At 43.2% G+C, this 22736-nt stretch overlaps 1 pseudogene; it reads left to right on the top strand.

Moving 5' to 3' along the window:
- The window catches only part of LOC135513362 (ryanodine receptor 2-like), a 358078-nt pseudogene that overhangs the window by 296575 nt on the left and 38767 nt on the right, over positions 1 to 22736 (top strand).

The following is a 22736-nucleotide window of genomic DNA, read 5'->3' as shown; positions in this document are numbered from 1 at the left end:
ATGTCTCTGTGTCTCTGTAGTGTTTACTCTCTCATGTCTCTGTAGTGTTTACCCTCTCATGTCTCTGTAGTGTTTACTCTCTCATGTCTCTGTAGTGTTTACTCTCTCATGTCTCTGTAGAGTTTACTCTCTCATGTCTCCGTGTCTCTCTGACAGAAAATGCTGGACTACCTGAAAGACAAGAAGGACGTGGGTTTCTTCCAGAGTCTGGCTGGTCTGATGCAGTCGTGCAGGTACTGCTGTACCCTCCTCATCCTCACGTCGCTCGCTCCGTTCGGTGGAGTGTTCGGTGTGTAAATATGTCGTTAACCTATCTGTCTCTCTGTTCCAGTGTTCTGGACCTGAATGCGTTTGAGCGCCAGAATAAAGCAGAGGGACTGGGCATGGTGACAGAGGAGGGATCAGGTACATATTAACTACCGACAAGTAGAAACACTAATTAAAGGTAATGTCCTACTGTCTCCTACTGTCTATGTTAATTAAAGGTAATGTCCCACTGTCTCTGTACAACACATGCTGAATATGGGAGAGTTCTCACCATAATGTCTTCACAATATATTCAGTATTAAAGAGGGGAAGAATGGGTATCATATCAGAACACACATGGACATAATAGAAGAGTAAACATATACGTGTTATATATATATATAAGATATTTAAGATACATATTTAAGATATGTTTAATATATATCGTGTTGTCGTTGTGCCTTGTCCAAATTCATCCTGGTTTTCTTCCTTTGTCTTTTTGTTTCGTCATCTCATTGACTGAACAGGAGTTGTGTTGGATTTGGACACTGAACATAGAGCAACTCCTGTATCTGTGTCGTCTGTCTACGTGCAACAATCACTTTTCATTTCCTGCTGTCCACGTCAAATGTCTTTGTGCTCTTCAGTTATTTACTAACCTCCCATGTGTTGTCCATGGGTGCCACATTCTACCTGTGTTGTGGTCAATGTTGTATTCAAAGGCTGGATGGATGGACAACCCTTCTAAGAATGAATCAAAGTTGATGGTAATTTATAGCGAGCGTTTCCAATATGCTAGTCAGGCGGTGAACAAATTCCCTGTGTTTTCTCTTTGACAATTGTTTTTTTAAAGGATACATTGACAACAAAGCTTATCCCAGACGCAAGTCAATCAGCACAAAGCTTATCCCAGACGCAAGTCAATCAGCACAAAGCTTATCCCATACTCAAGTCAATCAGCACAAAGCTTATCACAGACGCAAGTCAATCAGCACAAAGCTTATCCCATACTCAAGTCAATCAGCACAAAGCTTATCACAGACACAAGTCAATCAGCACAAAGCTTATCCCAGACACAAGTCAATCAGCACAAAGCTTATCCCATACGCAAGTCAATCAGCACAAAGCTTATCCCATACACAAGTCAATCAGCACAAAGCTTATCCCATACGCAAGTCAATCAGCACAAAGCTTATCCCAGACGCAAGTCAATCAGCACAAAGCTTATCCCAGACGCAAGTCAATCAGCACAAAGCTTATCCCATACGCAAGTCAATCAGCACAAAGCTTATCCCAGACGCAAGTCAATCAGCACAAAGCTTATCCCAGACGCAAGTCAATCAGCACAAAGCTTATCCCATACGCAAGTCAATCAGCACAAAGCTTATCCCAGACACAAGTCAATCAGCACAAAGCTTATCCCAGACGCAAGTCAATCAGCACAAAGCTTATCCCAGACGCAAGTCAATCAGCACAAAGCTTATCCCAGACACAAGTCAATCAGCACAAAGCTTATCCCGTACGCAAGTCAATCAGCACAAAGCTTATCCCAGACACAAGTCAATCAGCACAAAGCTTATCCCAGACACAAGTCAATCAGCACAAAGCTTATCCCAGACACAAGTCAATCAGCACAAAGCTTATCCCAGACGCAAGTCAATCAGCACAAAGCTTATCCCATACGCAAGTCAATCAGCACAAAGCTTATCCCATACGCAAGTCAATCAGCACAAAGCTTATCCCATATGCAAGTCAATCAGCACAAAGCTTATCCCAGACGCAAGTCAATCAGCACAAAGCTTATCCCATATGCAAGTCAATCAGCACAAAGCTTATCCCAGACACAAGTCAATCAGCACAAAGCTTATCCCAGACGCAAGTCAATCAGCACAAAGCTTATCCCAGACGCAAGTCAATCAGCACAAGCAGAGTGAATCAGTGGAGCCACAGGGTTGAACAAACAAACAACAATCGTTAATCATCGCAAAACTTAGTATATATTACTTTTTTTTGCGACATAATAAAACCTTCAAAATCATCATTGTTAATGTTAGTAGGAGGACTGGCATCTGGAAGGTTTTCTGTCATACACTCTGCTGTGCTCACTGTTCTTATGGCACTTCCTTCCTGGGGGGGGGGTTATGAATAATCAACCAACTGTTTTGTCACAGTACCCTGTTCTAAATTCTCTACAATGTGCAGTCTTCTAGAACTCTGACCAACTTAATTCCTATTCTAAATTCTCTACAATGTGCAGTCTTCTAGAACTCTGATCAACTTAATTCCTATTCTAAATTCTCTACAATGTGCAGTCTTCTAGAACTCTGACCAACTTAATTCCTATTCTAAATTCTCTACAATGTGCAGTCTTCTAGAACTCTGACCAACTCTTTTCCTGTTCTAAATTCTCTACGATGTGCAGTCTTCTAGAACTCTGACCAACTTAATTCCTATTCTAAATTCTCTACAATGTGCAGTCTTCTAGAACTCTGATCAACTTAATTCCTATTCTAAATTCTCTACAATGTGCAGTCTTCTAGAACTCTGACCAACTTAATTCCTATTCTAAATTCTCTACAATGTGCAGTCTTCTAGAACTCTGACCAACTTAATTCCTATTCTAAATTCTCTACAATGTGCAGTCTTCTAGAACTCTGACCAACTTAATTCCTATTCTAAATTCTCTACAATGTGCAGTCTTCTAGAACTCTGACCAACTCTTTTCCTGTTCTAAATTCTCTACGATGTGCAGTCTTCTAGAACTCTGACCAACTTAATTCCTATTCTAAATTCTCTACAATGTGCAGTCTTCTAGAACTCTGATCAACTTAATTCCTATTCTAAATTCTCTACAATGTGCAGTCTTCTAGAACTCTGACCAACTTAATTCCTATTCTAAATTCTCTTTTCTTTATTCTCTTTGGAACACCGTTTGGGTCTTTGTGTGTCAAAAAAGATATAAGTCAAATAACACTATTGGACACTTCAAATAAGCTTTTAATTTGACACGTCAAATAACAAGCCAAGCGTCACTGTCAAAGCTGTACAGTACCTTATCTAGGTATTAACACATTATCTAGGTAATAACACATTATCTAGGTAATTAGACATTATCTAGGTATTAACACATTATCTAGGTATTAACACATTATCTAGGTATTAACACATTATCTAGGTAATAACACATTATCTAGGTAATAACACATTATCTAGGTAATAACACATTATCTAGGTAATAACACATTATCTAGGTAATAACACATTATCTAGGTAATAACACATTATCTAGGTAATAACACATTATCTAGGTAATAACACATTATCTAGGTAATTAGACATTATCTAGGTATTAACACATTATCTAGGTATTAACACATTATCTAGGTAATAACACATTATCTAGGTAATAACACATTATCTAGGTAATAACACATTATCTAGGTAATAACACATTATCTAGGTAATAACACATTATCTAGGTAATAACACATTATCTATTCCATCGAATGGGAAAACGTCTGTGGGAGCATTTGAAATTAAAAAAATATTTGATACAGATGCTATTAGCAATTTATTGGGTAGATAGCTAGCTTTAGTTTGTTACCTCGCTAGCTAGCTTTAACTTGGTAGCTAGCTAGCTTTAGTTTGGTACCTAGCTAGCACCAATGCAACCAGCCTAAAACAATTACCAGTAGAAACTGCATTCATTTTCACTATTCTTAGCAATGATTTAGGAATCCATGTAAGTAAGTATTAGCTAGGTAGCTACTTGTTGTTCTCATATTGAAATAACTAGCTAGTCAGCTACTTAACCCTGCTTCCCAAAACTAACCTTATAAGCAGCCAGCTAGCTTTATGTGGGTAGTGTGGCTTAACCCGGCTAACCGGCTTGTTTTGAAGCTCGCCACAATAGTGGAATTTGCAACCCGGTCCCTCATAAATCTAGTTAGAAAATCAATTGAAAAGAGAGTGACCTCAAAAAAACAAGATTTCCTGGATGGTCGGTCCTCGGTGTTTCACCTGCCAAATAAATTCTGTTACACTCACAGACATCATTTTAACAGTTTTAGAAACTACATTGTTTTCTATCCAAATCTACCAATTATATGCAGATCATTCTGGGCCTGAGTAGCAGGCAGTTTACTTTGGGATTTGCATCCAGACGTCAAAATAGTGCCCCCTATCCTTAAGATGTTTTAAAAAAGGCCGGAGTGTTGGAATGTGGAGCAATGAAATGAAGTTATCAGTCTACTCAGTACCCAAGTGCTTTTTACCAACGTCCTCCTCAGAGATTCCCTCTGGAATTGTGTTTAATACATAGTAGGGTTGACTGGTGCAGTACATCGATTCACAGTTGTTTCAGAGTCACGCAATGAGAGCTATGATGCTCATGTTCTCTGGGTGTCACTGAGGAGACTGATACCCCATGTCATTGATCCACAACCCATAGGTAAGGCTGTACAGTGAAATAAGGATAATAAGATCCCAATGCCATTCTAAAGTCTACTACATCCAGTGTGTTTTCAACAGGTTTCTGTGAATTTATATAAGAACATTCCAACCTCGTTTAGTATGATCTATTCCATTATGGCATGATTCCACTATTTGTATTAATTTGCATCACTTTCATTGAGACTTTTATTTTGAAAACGAACCGCAAAGTCCACTATTGTGGCTAATCCTTATTGTGGCTAGCTTCACATAGATGGGTCCGACCACCATTAATCAAATAAAAACCGTCATATAAATGATGACACCTAGCTAGATAGATAGGGGTGGCAGGTAGCCTAGTGGTTAGAGTGTTGGACTAGTAATCAGCAGGTAGTCTAGTGGTTAGAGTGTTGGACTAGTAACCAGCAGGTAGCCTAGTGGTTAGAGTGTTGGACTAGTAACCAGCAGGTAGCCTAGTGGTTAGAGTGTTGGACTGGTAACCAGCAGGTAGCCTAGTGGTTAGAGTGTTGGGTCAGTAACCAGCAGGTAGCCTGGTGGTTAGAGCGTTGGACTAGTAACCAGCAGGTAGCCTAGTGGTTAGAGTGTTGGACTAGTAATCAGCAGGTAGCCTAGTGGTTAGAGTGTTGGACTAGTAATCAGCAGGTAGCCTAGTGGTTAGAGTGTTGGGTCAGTAACCAGCAGGTAGCCTAGTGGTTAGAGTGTTGGACTAGTAACCAGCAGGTAGCCTAGTGGTTAGAGCGTTGGGACTAGTAACCAGCAGGTAGCCTAGTGGTTAGAGCGTTGGGACTAGTAACCAGCAGGTAGCCTAGTGGTTAGAGTGTTGGACTAGTAACCAGCAGGTAGCCTAGTGGTTAGAGTGTTGGACTTGTAACCAGCAGGTAGCCTAGTGGTTAGAATGTTGGACTAGTAATCAGCAGGTAGCCTAGTGGTTTGAGCAGGTAGCCTAGTGGTTTGAGCAGGTAGCCTGGTGGTTTGAGCAGGTAGCCTTGTGGTTAGAGCAGATAGCCTAGTGGTTAGAGCATTGGGCCAGTAACCTGAAAGGGTATTGGATCAAATCCCTGAGCTGACAAGGTAAAAAAAAATCTGTCGTTCTGCCCCCTGTAGGCTGTCATTGTAAATAAGAATTTGTTCTTAACTGAATTGCCTCGTTAAACAAATATATTTTAAACAAAATAGCTACTGAAACTGATTGTCTTTTTGCTAAGCTTTTGGGGAAGGACATTGTTTGCATCCATCAGCTAGCTAGGTTTTTATGACCAGCACTGTCCAGAGCCTGGGGAAGTGTGTCTGTTGACCAGCATCATAGCATATGGAACACGACATGACATAGGAAACACGACATGACATTTGAAACACGACATGACATTTGAAACACGACATGACATTTGAAACACGACATGACATTTGAAACACGACATGACATTTGAAACACGACATGACATATGAAACTCGACATGACATGACATATGAAACACGACATGACATATGAAACACGACATTACATTGGAAACACGACATAACATATGAAACTCGACATGACATATGAAACACGACATGACATATGAAACACGACATGACATATGAAACACGACATGACATATGAAACACGACATGACATATGAAACTGCATGACATATGAAATACGACATGACATATGAAACTACATGACATATGAAACTACATGACATATGAAACTCGACATGACATGAAACACGACATGACATTTGAAACATGACATGACATATGAAACACAACATTACATATGAAACTCGACATGACATGACATATGAAACACGACATAACATTTGAAACTCGACATGACATATGAAACTCGACATGACATATGAAACTCGACATGACATATGAAACACGACATGACATATGAAACACGATATGAAACTCGACATGACATATGAAACTCGACATGACATGACATTTGAAACTCGACATGACATATGAAACACTACATGACATATGAAACACTACATGACATGAAACATGACATGACATATGAAACTACATGACATATGAAACACTACATGACATATGAAACACTACATGACATGACATATGAAACTACATGACATATGAAACTTGACATGACATATGAAACACGACATGACATATGAAACACGACGTGGATACTGTAATCAATGTGTAATAACTGAGTAAAGCATGTATGAACGTGGTGAATTATTATGTGTCATAATCAGGTCCTGATTGGTCAACAAGCTTATTTTGACACGACAAATAGTGTTAATTGACGTGTATCTTTTTTGACACGCAAAGACCCAAACGTGTTTCCATAATTCTCTACAGTGACAACTTCTGCTCTGCGCTATTCTTCACCCTAAACTGATTTATTTGCAAAGAAACAAACCGATATGAAAACCATATTGAAAGCTATTTGTAATCTGTTTGACTTCTGCTTTCTTTCTTTCCTTTTTTCTCTTTGATTTAATGTACTGTCTTCCCCTCCTCAGTCATCACTCATGAGCGTGGTAATTATGACTTCTGCCATTTTCCTGTCGTTCGTTCGTTAGCTTTGTGTTGTTAGATGTGATTAGCTGTCCAGGTCGTGAGTCAAACGCCTCTTCCTTCCCTATATCCTGCTGCTCTGCCTTTACTATAGCATGACGCTGTCAATCTGTTCTGAGGTCTGGTTTACCTCTTCTCTCTCACCTCTTCTCTCTCTCTCTCTCTCTCTCTCTCTCACCTCTTCTCACTCTCTCTCACCTCTTCTCTCACTCTCTCACCTCTTCTCTCTCTCTCTCTCACCTCTTCTCACTCTCTCTCACCTCTTCTCTCTCTCTCTCACCTCTCTCTCTCTCACCTCTTCTCACTCTCTCTCTCTCTCTCCTCTTCTCTCTCTCTCTCTCTCCTCTTCTCTCTCTCTCTCTCCTCCTCTCTCTCTCTCTCTCACCTCTTCTCGCTCTCTCTCTCTCTCTCTCTCACCTCTTCTCTCTCTCTCTCTCACCTCTTCTCACTCTCTCTCACCTCTTCTCACTTTCTCTCACCTCTTCTCTCTCTCTCTCATCTCTTCTCACTCTCTCTCACCTCTTCTCTCTCTCACCTCTTCTCTCTCTCTCTCTCTCTCTTTCTCTCTCTCACCTCTTCTCTCTCTCTATCCAACCTAGAGCCATGTAATGCTGTTGTAGAGCTGTACTGTAGGCAACCAGCCTCTCTCTCTCTCCCTGTCATCCCTCTTGGGGTTTGTATCTGGCTGTAACTCTAGATGTAAGATCAGTGAGCTGTTTTGAAGTGAAGTGGTGGTCTGGTCTGTTCTGGTCTCCCGTCGTGGCAGTTGGCTGGATGTGTGTTATTCATATATATATATATAAGGAGAACTTGTGGTGTCCTCCCCTCTCTGTCGTCTGTTGTGCATTAACAACCTGTGGCTGATTGGCTTCAGTGGTCTGATCTGTGCCTAGTGGAAGGTTTACCCAATCACCCAAGTGTCTCCCCTCTGATTGGTCCAGTTGTTGACCCTGTGTGCCTGTGATTGGTCCAGCTGTTGATTCTGTGTTCTGTGATTGGTCCAGCTGTGATGTAGTCGATGTCGTTGTATCCTTTGTTGTTGTTTTTGTGTCCGTACTTGTTCTTCAGTTTTTTTACGTGAAAATTGTCAATTTTTCTATGAACTTTACCCCAGTTATTTATGTTGTGTTTTTGAACTGATATTGTATTTTCATTCATGTTTCTGTTGTTGTTGTTGTTGATTTACACTGAATATCTATTTGAAAAGTCCATATTAGTTTGTATGATATCTCAATGGTAATGGGAGACAGCGGCTTCATGAGTTGGTAATAATTACTGGCTACTGGCACATGATGCTTTCGTGTGGAGGCTATATACAGGGTATTACGGTACAGAGTCAATGTGGAGGCTATATACAGGGTGTTACGGTACAGAGTCAATGTGGAGGCTATATACAGGGTGTACCGGTACAGAGTCAATGTGGAGGCTATATACAGGGGGTACCGGTACAGAGTCAATGTGGAGGCTATATACAGGGTATTACGGTACAGAGTCAATGTGGAGGCTATATACAGGGGGTACTGGTACAGAGTCAATGTGGAGGCTATATACAGGGGGTACCGGTACAGAGTCAATGTGGAGGCTGTATACAGGGGGTACCGGTACAGAGTCAATGTGGAGGCTATATACAGGGGGTATCGGTACAGAGTCAGTGTGGAGGCTATATACAGGGAGTACCAGTACAGAGTCAATGTGGAGGCTATATACAGGGGGTACCGGTACAGAGTCAATGTGGAGGCTATATACAGGGGGTACCGGTACAGAGTCAATGTGGAGGCTATATACAGGGGGTACCGGTACAGAGTCAATGTGGAGGCTATATACAGGGGGTACCGGTACAGAGTCAATGTGGAGGCTATATACAGGGGGTACCGGTACAGAGTCAATGTGGAGGCTATATACAGGGTATTACGGTACAGAGTCAATGTGGAGGCTATATACAGGGTGTTACGGTACAGAGTCAATGTGGAGGCTATATATAGGGGGTACTGATACAGAGTCAATGTGGAATTTATATACAGGGGGTACTGGTACAGAGTCAATGTGGAGGTTATATACAGGGGGTACTGGTACAGAGTCAATGTGGAGACTATATACAGGGAGTACCGGTACAGAGTCAATGTGGAGGCTTTATACAGGGGGTACTGGTACAGAGTCAATGTGGAGGCTATATACAGGTGGTACCGGTACAGAGTCAATGTGGAGAATATATACAGGGGGTACCGGTACAGAGTCAATGTGGAGGCTATATACAGGGGGTACCGGTACAGAGTCAATGTGGAGGTTATATATAGGGGGTACTGATACAGAGTCAATGTGGAGGCTATATACAGGGGGTACCGGTACAGAGTCCATGTGGAGGCTATATACAGGGTATTACGGTACAGAGTCAATGTGGAGGCTATATACAGGGTGTTACGGTACAGAGTCAATGTGGAGGTTATATATAGGGGGTACCGGTACAGAGTCAATGTGGAGGCTATATACAGGGGGTACTGGTACAGAGTCAATGTGGAGGTTATATACAGGGGGTACTGGTACAGAGTCAATGTGGAGGCTATATACAGGGGGTACAGGTACAGAGTCAATGTGGAGGTTATATATAGGGGGTACTGATACAGAGTCAATGTGGAGGTTATATACAGGGGGTACTGGTACAGAGTCAATGTGGAGGTTATATACAGGGGGTACTGGTACAGAGTCAATGTGGAGGCTATATACAGGGGGTACAGGTACAGAGTCAATGTGGAGGCTGTATACAGGGGGTATCGGTACAGAGTCAGTGTGGAGGCTATATACAGGGTATTACGGTACAGAGTCAGTGTGGAGGCTATATACAGGGGGTACCGGTACAGAGTCAATGTGGAGGCTATATACAGGGGGTACCGGTACAGAGTCAGTGTGGAGGCTATATACAGGGGGTACCGGTACAGAGTCAATGTGGAGGCTATATACAGGGGGTACCGGTACAGAGTCAGTGTGGAGGCTATATACAGGGTATTACAGTACAGAGTCAATGTGGAGGCTATATACAGGGTGTTACGGTACAGAGTCAAATGTGGAGACTATATACAGGGTGTTACGGTACAGAGTCAAATGTGGAGACTATATACAGGGTGTTACGGTACAGAGTCAAATGTGGAGACTATATACAGGGTGTTACGGTACAGAGTCAAATGTGGAGACTATATACAGGGTATTACGGTACAGAGTCAATGTGGAGGCTATATACAGGGGGTACCGGTACAGAGTCAATGTGGAGGCTATATACAGGGGGTACCGGTACAGAGTCAATGTGGAGGCTATATACAGGGGGTACCGGTACAGAGTCAATGTGGAGGCTATATACAGGGGGTACTGGTACAGAGTCAATGTGGAGGCTATATACAGGGGGTACCGGTACAGAGTCAATGTGGAGGCTATATACAGGGTATTACTGTACAGAGTCAATGTGGAGGCTATATACAGGGTATTACGGTACAGAGTCAATGTGGAGGCTATATACAGGGTATTACGGTACAGAGTCAATGTGGAGGGGAAACATATCCCCTGTTGACCAATTAGCCACTTAATGAGACTTCATATCTGGTCTGTCATGGTGAAATATGCCTGAAAGTGCACTTACCAAATATACGTTCTAGTGTGACCTTGTATTTTTGCTTTCTAAACCATTGAAAATACTAGCAGCAATTTGAAATAGATGTTTTTTTCTCCCGTAGCCTGGGCAGTGTAAAGGAGCAAGCCTTCACTATGAGGTCACACCGGTCATTGAGACTCTTATCTGAAACGCATCAAAGTAGCTTTCTATATCCCAGTGATTATCTCTGTTTTACCTCAATGTATCATCCGAAGCACTTTCAAGCCTGTTTCTCTTTCTCTCTCCAACATGAAGTTCAGTCGCCAAGTTATCTTTATGTTGTCAGAGTTGGTAACATTACAGTGGACGTGTCACAGCCCCACCGTGTCACCAGCCTGTCGTCTTCTTTTCATTAGCATCATTACTTTAGAGGCAGCCTTTTAAACACAGTCCGTATACTGTTGGCCTGCTGGGCATGCTCAGTTGTCCCAGTTTAGACTCAGAACTACTGCTTCTACAAGGACCTAATATAAAGGAGGTCAACAACTCTGTTTACCCTCTATTTGCATAATCGTACTTTATTGGCTCAAAGACTCTGGTATAAAATGCTGCTTCGGTTCGTACCGCTTCACCTCAGATCACTGCCATGTTTCTCACCCATTCCAGACTCAGATCACTGCCATGTTTCTCACCCATTCCAGACTCAGATCACTGCCATGTTTCTCACCCATTCCAGAGTCAGATCACTGCCATGTTTCTCACCCATTCCAGACTCAGATCACTGCCATGTGTCTCACCCATTCCAGACTCAGATCACTGCCATGTTTCTCGCCCATTCCAGACTCAGATCACTGCCATGTGTCTCACCCATTCCAGACTCAGATCACTGCCATGTTTCTCACCCATTCCAGACTCAGATCACAGCCATGTTTCTCACCCATTCCAGACTCAGATCACTGCCATGTTTCTCACCCATTCCAGACTCAGATCACTGCCATGTTTCTCACCCATTCCAGACTCAGATCACAGCCATGTTTCTCACCCATTCCAGACTCAGATCACTGCCATGTTTCTCACCCATTCCAGACTCAGATCACAGCCATGTTTCTCACCCATTCCAGACTCAGATCACTGCCATGTTTCTCACCCATTCCAGACTCAGATCACTGCCATGTTTCTCACCCATTCCAGACTCGGATCATGTGATGTGTGTCCCAGGTGTATCATGTGTCCCAGGTGTATCTTGTGTCCCAGGTGTATCATGTGTCCCAGGTGTATCTTGTGTCCCAGGTGTATCTTGTGTCCCAGGTGTATCTTGTGTCCCAGGTGTATCATGTGTCCCAGGTGTATCTTGTGTCCCAGGTGTATCATGTGTCCCAGGTGTGTCTTGTGTCCCAGGTGTATCTTGTGTCCCAGGTGTATCATGTGTCCCAGGTGTATCTTGTGTCCCAGGTGTATCATTGTGTCCCAGGTGTGTCTTGTGTCCCAGGTGTATCTTGTGTCCCAGGTGTATCTTGTGTCCCAGGTGTATCTTGTGTCCCAGGTGTATCATGTGTCCCAGGTGTATCATGTGTCCCAGGTGTATCATGTGTCCCAGGTGTATCATGTGTCCCAGGTGTATCTTGTGTCCCAGGTGTATCATGTGTCCCAGGTGTATCTTGTGTCCCAGGTGTATCATGTGTCCCAGGTGTATCTTGTGTCCCAGGTGTATCTTGTGTCCCAGGTGTATCATGTGTCCCAGGTGTATCATGTGTCCCAGGTGTATCTTGTGTCCCAGGTGTATCATGTGTCCCAGGTGTATCATGTGTCCCAGGTGTATCTTGTGTCCCAGGTGTATCTTGTGTCCCAGGTGTATCTTGTGTCCCAGGTGTATCATGTGTCCCAGGTGTATCATGTGTCCCAGGTGTATCTTGTGTCCCAGGTGTATCTTGTGTCCCAGGTGTATCTTGTGTCCCAGGTGTATCTTGTGTCCCAGGTGTATCATGTGTCCCAGGTGTATCTTGTGTCCCAGGTGTATCTTGTGTATCATGTGTCCCAGGTGTATCTTGTGTCCCAGGTGTATCTTGTGTCCCAGGTGTATCATGTGTCCCAGGTGTATCTTGTGTCCCAGGTGTATCATGTGTCCCAGGTGTATCATGTGTCCCAGGTGTATCTTGTGTCCCAGGTGTATCATGTGTCCCAGGTGTATCGTGTGTATCATGTGTCCCAGGTGTATCATGTGTCCCAGGTGTATCATGTGTCCCAGGTGTATCTTGTGTCCCAGGTGTATCATGTGTCCCAGGTGTATCTTGTGTCCCAGGTGTATCTTGTGTCCCAGGTGTATCATGTGTCCCAGGTGTATCGTGTGTATCATGTGTCCCAGGTGTATCATGTGTCCCAGGTGTATCATGTGTCCCAGGTGTATCTTGTGTCCCAGGTGTATCATGTGTCCCAGGTGTATCTTGTGTCCCAGGTGTATCATGTGTCCCAGGTGTATCTTGTGTCCCAGGTGTATCTTGTGTATCATGTGTCCCAGGTGTATCTTGTGTCCCAGGTGTATCTTGTGTATCATGTGTCCCAGGTGTATCGTGTGTCCCAGGTGTATCATGTGTCCCAGGTGTATCATGTGTCCCAGGTGTATCATGTGTCCCAGGTGTATCATGTGTCCCAGGTGTATCATGTGTCCCAGGTGTATCTTGTGTCCCAGGTGTATCTTGTGTCCCAGGTGTATCTTGTGTCCCAGGTGTATCTTGTGTCCCAGGTGTATCATGTGTCCCAGGTGTATCATGTGTCCCAGGTGTATCATGTGTCCCAGGTGTATCATGTGTCCCAGGTGTATCTTGTGTCCCAGGTGTATCATGTGTCCCAGGTGTATCTTGTGTCCCAGGTGTATCATGTGTCCCAGGTGTATCTTGTGTCCCAGGTGTATCTTGTGTCCCAGGTGTATCTTGTGTCCCAGGTGTATCATGTGTCCCAGGTGTATCTTGTGTCCCAGGTGTATCATGTGTCCCAGGTGTATCATGTGTCCCAGGTGTATCTTGTGTCCCAGGTGTATCATGTGTCCCAGGTGTATCTTGTGTCCCAGGTGTATCATGTGTCCCAGGTGTATCTTGTGTCCCAGGTGTATCATGTGTCCCAGGTGTATCTTGTGTACCAGGTGTATCATGTGTCCCAGGTGTATCTTGTGTCCCAGGTGTATCTTGTGTCCCAGGTGTATCATGTGTCCCAGGTGTATCTTGTGTCCCAGGTGTATCATGTGTCCCAGGTGTATCTTGTGTCCCAGGTGTATCATGTGTCCCAGGTGTATCTTGTGTCCCAGGTGTATCTTGTGTCCCAGGTGTATCATGTGTCCCAGGTGTATCATGTGTCCCAGGTGTGTCTTGTGTCCCAGGTGTATCTTGTGTCCCAGGTGTATCATGTGTCCCAGGTGTATCTTGTGTCCCAGGTGTATCTTGTGTCCCAGGTGTATCATGTGTCCCAGGTGTATCATGTGTCCCAGGTGTGTCTTGTGTCCCAGGTGTATCTTGTGTCCCAGGTGTATATTGTGTCCCAGGTGTATCTTGTGTCCCAGGTGTATCATGTGTCCCAGGTGTATCATGTGTCCCAGGTGTATCATGTGTCCCAGGTGTATCATGTGTCCCAGGTGTATCATGTGTCCCAGGTGTATCATGTGTCCCAGGTGTATCATGTGTATCTTGTGTCCCAGGTGTATCTTGTGTCCCAGGTGTATCTTGTGTCCCAGGTGTATCATGTGTCCCAGGTGTATCATGTGTCCCAGGTGTATCATGTGTCCCAGGTGTATCATGTGTCCCAGGTGTATCTTGTGTCCCAGGTGTATCATGTGTCCCAGGTGTATCTTGTGTCCCAGGTGTATCTTGTGTCCCAGGTGTATCATGTGTCCCAGGTGTATCATGTGTCCCAGGTGTATCTTGTGTCCCAGGTGTATCATGTGTCCCAGGTGTATCATGTGTCCCAGGTGTGTCTTGTGTCCCAGGTGTATCTTGTGTCCCAGGTGTATCATGTGTCCCAGGTGTATCATGTGTCCCAGGTGTATCATGTGTATCTTGTGTCCCAGGTGTATCTTGTGTCCCAGGTGTATCTTGTGTCCCAGGTGTATCATGTGTCCCAGGTGTATCATGTGTCCCAGGTGTATCTTGTGTCCCAGGTGTATCTTGTGTCCCAGGTGTATCTTGTGTCCCAGGTGTATCATGTGTCCCAGGTGTATCATGTGTCCCAGGTGTATCTTGTGTCCCAGGTGTATCATGTGTCCCAGGTGTATCATGTGTCCCAGGTGTATCATGTGTCCCAGGTGTATCATGTGTCCCAGGTGTATCATGTGTCCCAGGTGTATCATGTGTCCCAGGTGTATCATGTGTCCCAGGTGTATCATGTGTCCCAGGTGTATCTTGTGTCCCAGGTGTATCTTGTGTCCCAGGTGTATCTTGTGTCCCAGGTGTATCTTGTGTCCCAGGTGTATCATGTGTCCCAGGTGTATCATGTGTCCCAGGTGTATCATGTGTCCCAGGTGTATCTTGTGTCCCAGGTGTATCATGTGTCCCAGGTGTATCTTGTGTCCCAGGTGTATCATGTGTCCCAGGTGTATCATGTGTCCCAGGTGTATCATGTGTCCCAGGTGTATCTTGTGTCCCAGGTGTATCTTGTGTCCCAGGTGTATCATGTGTCCCAGGTGTATCATGTGTCCCAGGTGTATCATGTGTCCCAGGTGTATCATGTGTCCCAGGTGTATCATGTGTCCCAGGTGTATCTTGTGTCCCAGGTGTATCATGTGTCCCAGGTGTATCTTGTGTCCCAGGTGTATCTTGTGTCCCAGGTGTACCTGGGTTTTACTCCACACCTCAGTCAGATCAGTAGTGATTGTGGATCAAAACCAGCCAGCTCTGTTATTGATGCTCTCTGCTGTCCCTCCCGTGTGTCCGTCTGTCTCCCCACTGCCATACAGGAGAGAAGGTGATGCAGGACGACGAGTTCACCTGTGACCTGTTCCGCTTCCTGCAGCTGCTCTGTGAAGGTCACAACTCAGGTAAGAGGTACTGTAGTCTAGCCCAAGTCCCGCTAGACTTCCAGTCTGGCTCACCTGCTGTTGCCCCCCTCCCCCCTAGTCAATACCCAGAACCCCATCTCCTCTCTGTTTCCTAGTTGTTTCCCAGTTGTACCTGGAATCTGTCATTGTGGTCGTGCACCACTATAGAACGCTGTCTGTGTTGTTGTTCTTCCCTTCCGCCTCGATGTGGAAAGGCTTTCAGAATTACCTGAGAACACAGACGGGGAACAACACTACGGTCAACATCATCATCTCTACCGTGGACTACCTTCTGAGGGTTCAGGTGAGCTCACCTTTTACACTCTTCTAAGGGTTATATTGTTACAGCGCTTCAACTCTGCTCAATGGAGTCATCCTACTGTTGATAACCACTTGTCTATGTGGCTCTTCTCTCGACACACAGGAATCAATCAGTGATTTCTACTGGTACTATTCGGGAAAGGACGTCATTGATGAACAAGGACAGCGCAATTTCTCCAAGGCAATTAACGTCGCCAAACAGGTCTTCAATACTCTCACAGAGTACATACAGGTACTGTTGATCCCAGGGCCATCCTTATTCTCCCTTCATATAGTAAGGTAAAATCTTTTCACAGGCAGACTTATGTACCATGATATGTTTTTTGTTGTTGTGTTGTAGGGCCCGTGGACTGGGAACCAGCAGAGTCTAGCTCACGGCCGTCTGTGTTTTTGTGTTGTAGGGTCCGTGTACTGGGAACCAGCAGAGTCTAGCTCACAGCCGTCTGTGGGACGCTGTCGTTGGCTTCCTCCATGTCTTCGCTCACATGCAGATGAAGCTGTCACAGGTCAGTAGCATTGGATTACTATGCAGTAGTAGTAGTACTAGTAGTAGTAGTAGTAGTAGTAGGAGTAGTAGGAGTAGCAGTAGCAGTAGTAGTAGTAGTAGTAGTAGTGATAGTAGTAGTAGTAGTAGCAGTGGTAGTAGTAGTGATAGTAGTAGTAGTAGTAGTAGTAGTAGTAGTAACAATTGTAGTAGTAGCAATAGTAGTAGTAGTAGTAGTAGTTAGTAACAATAGTAGTAGTGGGTAGTAACAAGCGTAGTAGTAACAATAGTAGTAATAACAATAGTAGTAGTAACAATAGTAGTAGTAACAATCGTAGTAGTGGTAGTAACAATAGTAGTAGTGGTTAGTAACAATAGTAGTAGTTAGTAACAATCATAGTAGTGGTAATAACAATAGTAGTAGTGGTTAGTAACAATTGTAGTAGTGGTTAGTAACAATAGTAGTAGTGGTAGTAGTAGTAGTAACAATAGTAGTAGTGGTAGTAACAATAGTAGTAGTGGTTAGTAACAATCGTAGTAGTGGTTAGTAACAATAGTAGTAGTGGTAGTAACAATAGTAGTAGTGGTAGTAGTAGTAGTAACAACAGTAGTAGTGGTAGTAACAATAGTAGTAGTGGTTAGTAACAATCGTAGTAGTGGTTAGTAACAATTGTAGTAGTGGTAGTAACAATCGTAGTAGTGGTAGTAACAATAGTAGTAGTGGTAGTAGTAGTAGTAACAATAGTAGTAGTGGTTAGTAACAATCGTAGTAGTGGTTAGTAACAATAGTAGTATTGGTTAGTAACAATCGTAGTAGTGGTTAGTAACAATCGTAGTAGTGGTTAGTAACAATAGTAGTAGTAATAGTAGTAGTAGTAACAATAGTAGTAGTAGTAGTAGTAGTAGTAGTAGTAGTAGTAGTAGTAGTAACAATAGTGGTAGTAACAATAGTAGTAGTGGTAGTAGTAGTAGTAACAACAGTAGTAGTGGTAGTAACAATAGTAGTAGTGGTTAGTAACAATCGTAGTAGTGGTTAGTAACAATTGTAGTAGTGGTAGTAACAATCGTAGTAGTGGTAGTAACAATAGTAGTAGTGGTAGTAGTAGTAGTAACAATAGTAGTAGTGGTTAGTAACAATCGTAGTAGTGGTTAGTAACAATAGTAGTATTGGTTAGTAACAATCGTAGTAGTGGTTAGTAACAATCGTAGTAGTGGTTAGTAACAATGGTAGTAGTAATAGTAGTAGTAGTAACAATAGTAGTAGTAGTAGTAGTAGTAGTAGTAGTAGTAGTAGTAGTAGTAGTAACAATAGTAGTAGTGGTTAGTAACAATAGTAGTAGTGGTTAGTAACAATAGTAGTAGTGGTAGTAACAATAGTAGTAGTGGTTAGTAACAATCGTAGTAGTGGTTAGTAACAATAGTAGTAGTGGTTAGTAACAATAGTAGTTGTGGTTAGTAACAATCGTAGTAGTAGTAGTAGTAGTAGTAGTAGTAACAATAGTAGTAGTAGTAACAATAGTAGTAGTAATAGTAGTAGTAGTAGTAGTAGTAACAATAGTAGTAGTAGTAGTAGTAGTAGTAGTAGTAGTAGTAACAATAGTAGTAGTAGTAACAATAGTAGTAGTAATAGTAGTAGTAACAATAGTAGTAGTAATAGTAGTAGTAGTAGTAGTAGTAACAATAGTAGTAGTAATAGTAGTAGTAACAATAGTAGTAGTAATAGTAGTAGTAGTAGTAGTAACAATAGTAGTAGTAATAGTAGTAGTAGTAGTAGTAACAATAGTAGTAGTGGTTAGTAACAATAGTAGTAGTAATAGTAGTAGTAGTAGTAGTAACAATAGTAGTAGTAATAGTAGTAGTAGTAGTAGTAACAATAGTAGTAGTGGTTAGTAACAATAGTAGTAGTGGTTAGTAACAATAGTAGTAGTGGTTAGTAACAATCGTAGTAGTGGTTAGTAACAATCGTAGTAGTGGTTAGTAACAATCGTAGTAGTGGTTAGTAACAATAGTAGTAGTAATAGTAGTAGTAGTAACAATAGTAGTAGTAGTAGTAGGACTAGTAGTAACAGTAGTAGTAGTAGTAGTAGTAGTAGTAACAATAGTAGTAGTAATAGTAGTAGTAGTAACAATAGTAGTAGTAGTAGTAGTAGTAGTAGTAGTAACAATAGTAGTAGTAGTAGTTGTAACAATAGTAATAGTATCAATGGTGGTAACAATAGTATTCATAGTAGTAGTAACAATAGTAGTAGTTGAAGTAGTAGTATTAGTAGGAGCAGCAGCTATAGTAGTAGTTGTAGTAACAATAGTAGTATTAGTAACAATAGTAGTAGTAGTAGTAGTGGCAGTAACAATAGTAGCAGTGGTAGTAAAAATAGTAGTAGTAACAATATTGGTAGTAGTGCCAATAGTAGTAGTATTAGTAGTAGTAGTAGCAGTAGTAGCAGTAGTACTAGTGGCAGTAACAATAGTAGTAGTAACAATAGTAGCATTAGTAACAATAGTAGTAGTAGTAGCAGTGGCAGTAGTAGCAGTAGTAGTAGTAGTGGTGGCAGTAGTAGCAGTGGTAGTAGTAGTAGTAGTGGCAGTAGTAGTAGCAGTAGCAGTAGTGGCAGTAGTACTAGTAGTAGTAGCAGTAGTAGTAGTAGTAGTGGCAGTAGTAGTAGTAGTAGTAGTGGCAGTAGTAGTAGTAGTAGCAGTGGCAGTAGTAGTAGTAGTGGCAGTAGTAGTAGCAGTAGTAGTAGTAGTATTAGGTGCAGTAGTAGTAGTAGGTGTAGTAGTAGTAGGTGTAGTTGTAGTAGTAGTAGCAGCAGCAGTAGTTGTAGTATTAGGTGTAGTAGTAGTGGGTGTAGTAGTAGTAGGTGTAGTAGTAGTAGGTGTAGTAGTAGTAGTAGCAGCAGCAGCATTGGCAATATCCACATCCATGTTTTATTGATGCTCTGAACAGTTTTCTAAGTGCATTGTTGTTGTCCTTCCTTCAGGACTCGAGCCAGATAGAGTTGTTGAAAGAGTTGATGGATCTGCAGAAAGACATGGTTGTGATGCTGCTGTCCATGCTGGAAGGCAACGTGGTCAACGGAACCATTGGGAAGCAGATGGTCGACATGCTAGTAGAGTCCTCCAACAACGTGGAGATGATCCTCAAGTTCTTCGACATGTTCCTTAAACTCAAAGACCTGACGTCGTCCGACGCCTTCAAGGTACTTTTATGTACTTTTGTACTTGTAATGTACTTTTAATGTACTTTTGTACTTTTAATGTGTTTTTAATGTACTTTTGTACTTTTAATTTACTTTTAATGTACTTTTGTACTTTTAATGTGTTTTCAATGTACTTTTAATTTACTGTTAATGTACTTTTGTACTTTTAATGTGTTTTTAATGTACTTTTAATGTACTTTTGTACTTTTAATGTACATTGAGTATCTTGATCAGTGTCTTTCAAATGCAGTGAAATGTTTTATTATTGCTATAAAGGAGTACGACCCGGATGGTAAAGGGGTCATCTCCAAGAGAGACTTCCACAAAGCCATGGAGAGCCACAAGCACTACACCCAGTCTGAGACAGAGTTCCTGCTGTCCTGTGCGGAGCCTGACGAGAATGAGCTGTTGGACTACGAGGAGTTTGTGGAGCGTTTCCACGAGCCGGCCAAAGACATCGGCTTCAACGTGGCCGTGCTTCTGACCAACCTGTCCGAACACATGCCCCACGACACGCGCCTGCAGACCTTCCTGGAGCTGGCTGAGAGTGTGCTGAATTACTTCCAGCCTTACCTGGGCCGTATCGAGATCATGGGCAGTGCCAAGCGCATCGAGAGGGTCTACTTCGAGATCAGCGAGTCCAGTCGTACGCAGTGGGAGAAGCCCCAGGTCAAAGAGTCCAAACGACAGTTCATCTTCGACGTGGTCAACGAGGGCGGGGAAAAGGAGAAGATGGAGCTGTTCGTTAACTTCTGCGAGGACACCATCTTTGAGATGCAGCTGGCCGCCCAGATGTCCGACATCGGGGAGCGGTCGGCCATGAAGGAGGAGAGCGAGAAGGAGAAACCGGAAGAGGAGAGCCCTGAGATGGGCTTCTTCTCTGTGACCACGGTCCGGACCGCCCTGATGGCGCTACGCTACAACGTCATGTTCCTGATGAATGTAAATGTATTTCATTTGACAATATCAAAAGTATATATCTACAGCCAGTTGATCCATTTAAAGACGACCAAGAACTTCTTTCCTCTACAGGTTCTGTCCATGAAGAGCCTGAAGAAGCAGATGAAGAGGATGAAGAAGATGACAGTGAAGGACATGGTGATGACGTTGCTCTCCTTCTATTGGTCCGTCATCATGGGCCTGTTCCACTTTACCTTCAGCGTCTCCAGAGGGTTCTGCAGAATCATGTACAACACCTTCCTAGGAGGCAGTCTGGTGGAGGGAGCCAAGACTATGAAGGTGAGAACCGCTTTTAGTGTCTGTCTCATTTCTTGTGTTGGTGTGTATTAGATGGTGTGGTGTGTATTAGATGGTGTGGTGTGTATTAGCTGGTGTGGTGTATATTAGCTGGTGTGGTATGTATTAGCTGGTGTGGTGTATATTAGATGGTGTGGTGTATATTAGCTGGTGTGGACATTATGGGACTTGCTCATCCACAAGAGCATTACTGAGGTCGGCACTGATGTTGGGTGATTCGACCTGTCTCGCAGTCGGCATTTCAATTCATCCCAAAGGTGTTTGATGGGGTTTAGGTCAGGTCTGTTTAGGTCTATGCATTCAGGCAGGTAGCGTTCTCCTGGCATCCGCCAAACTCAGATTTGTCCCGACGTCGGACTGCCAGAAGCATGATTCATCACTCCAGAGAACTCATTTCCACTGCTTCAGAGTCCAATGGCGGCGAGCTTTACACCACTCCAGCCGACGCTTGGCATTGCACTTGATGATCTTAGGCTTGTGTGCGGCTGCTCGGCCATGGAAACCCATTTCATGAAGCTCCCGTCAAATAGTTATTTTGCTGACGTTGCTTCCAGAGGCAGTTGGGAACTCTGTAGTGAGTGTTGCAAACGAGGACAAACTATATTTACGATATGCGCAATTCAGCACCTGGTGGTCCCATTCTGTGAGGTTGTATGGCCTACCACTTCGCTGCTCAGCCGTTGTTGCTCCTAGAGGTTTCTACTTCACAATAACAACACTGACAGTTGACCGGGGCAGTTCGAGCAGGGCAGAAATTTGACAAACTGACTTGCTGGAAAGGTGGCAACCCATAACGGTGCCACGGTGAAAGTCACTGAGCTCGGGGCCTCCCGGACGGCGCAGTGGTTAAGGGCTGTGCCACCAGAGACTCTGGGTTCGCGCCCAAGCACTGTCGCAACCGGCCGCGACCGGGAGGTCCATGAGGCGACGCGTGGGAGTTAGGTTAGGGAGGAAAGTCCTTGTCTCATTGCACACCAGCGACTCCTGTGGCGGGCCGGGCGCAGTGCGCGCTAACCAAGGTTGCCAGGTGCACGGTGTTTCCTCCGACACATTGGTGCGACTGGCTTCCGGGTTGGAGGGCACTGTGTTAACCTCTAGCGTCGAGCAATCCCATATCCCGGAGCGTAATCATAGCCTCAAGCTCATTACCATAACGCAACGTTTCCTATTCATGAAAATCGCAAATGAAATTAAATAAATATATTGAAACACAAGCTTAGCCTTTTGTTAACAACACTGTCATCTCAGATTTTCAAAATATACTTTAACCAAAGCTACACAAGCGTTTGTGTAAGAGTATTGATAGCTAGCATAGCATTAAGCCTAGCATTCAGCAGGCAACATTTTCACAAAAACAAGAAAAGCATTCAAATAAAATCATTTACCTTTGAAGAACTTCAGATGTTTTCAATGAGGAGACTCTCAGTTAGATAGCAAATGTTCATTTTTTCCAAAAATATTATTTGTGTAGGAGAAATAGCTCCGTTTTGTTCATCACGTTTGGCTAAGAAAAAAAAACGAAAATGCAGTCACTTACAACGCCAAACTTTTTTCCAAATTAGCTCCATAATATCGACAAAAACATGGCAAACGTTGTTTAGAATCAATCCTCAAGGTGTTTTTCACAATTCTATTCGTTGTAAA

This window comes from Oncorhynchus masou, chromosome 24 (genome assembly GCF_036934945.1).
Source record: "Oncorhynchus masou masou isolate Uvic2021 chromosome 24, UVic_Omas_1.1, whole genome shotgun sequence".
NCBI lineage: Eukaryota > Metazoa > Chordata > Actinopteri > Salmoniformes > Salmonidae > Oncorhynchus > Oncorhynchus masou.
The sequence above is the reverse complement of the archived record's forward strand: the minus strand, read 5'-3'. Positions and strand labels throughout refer to the sequence as shown.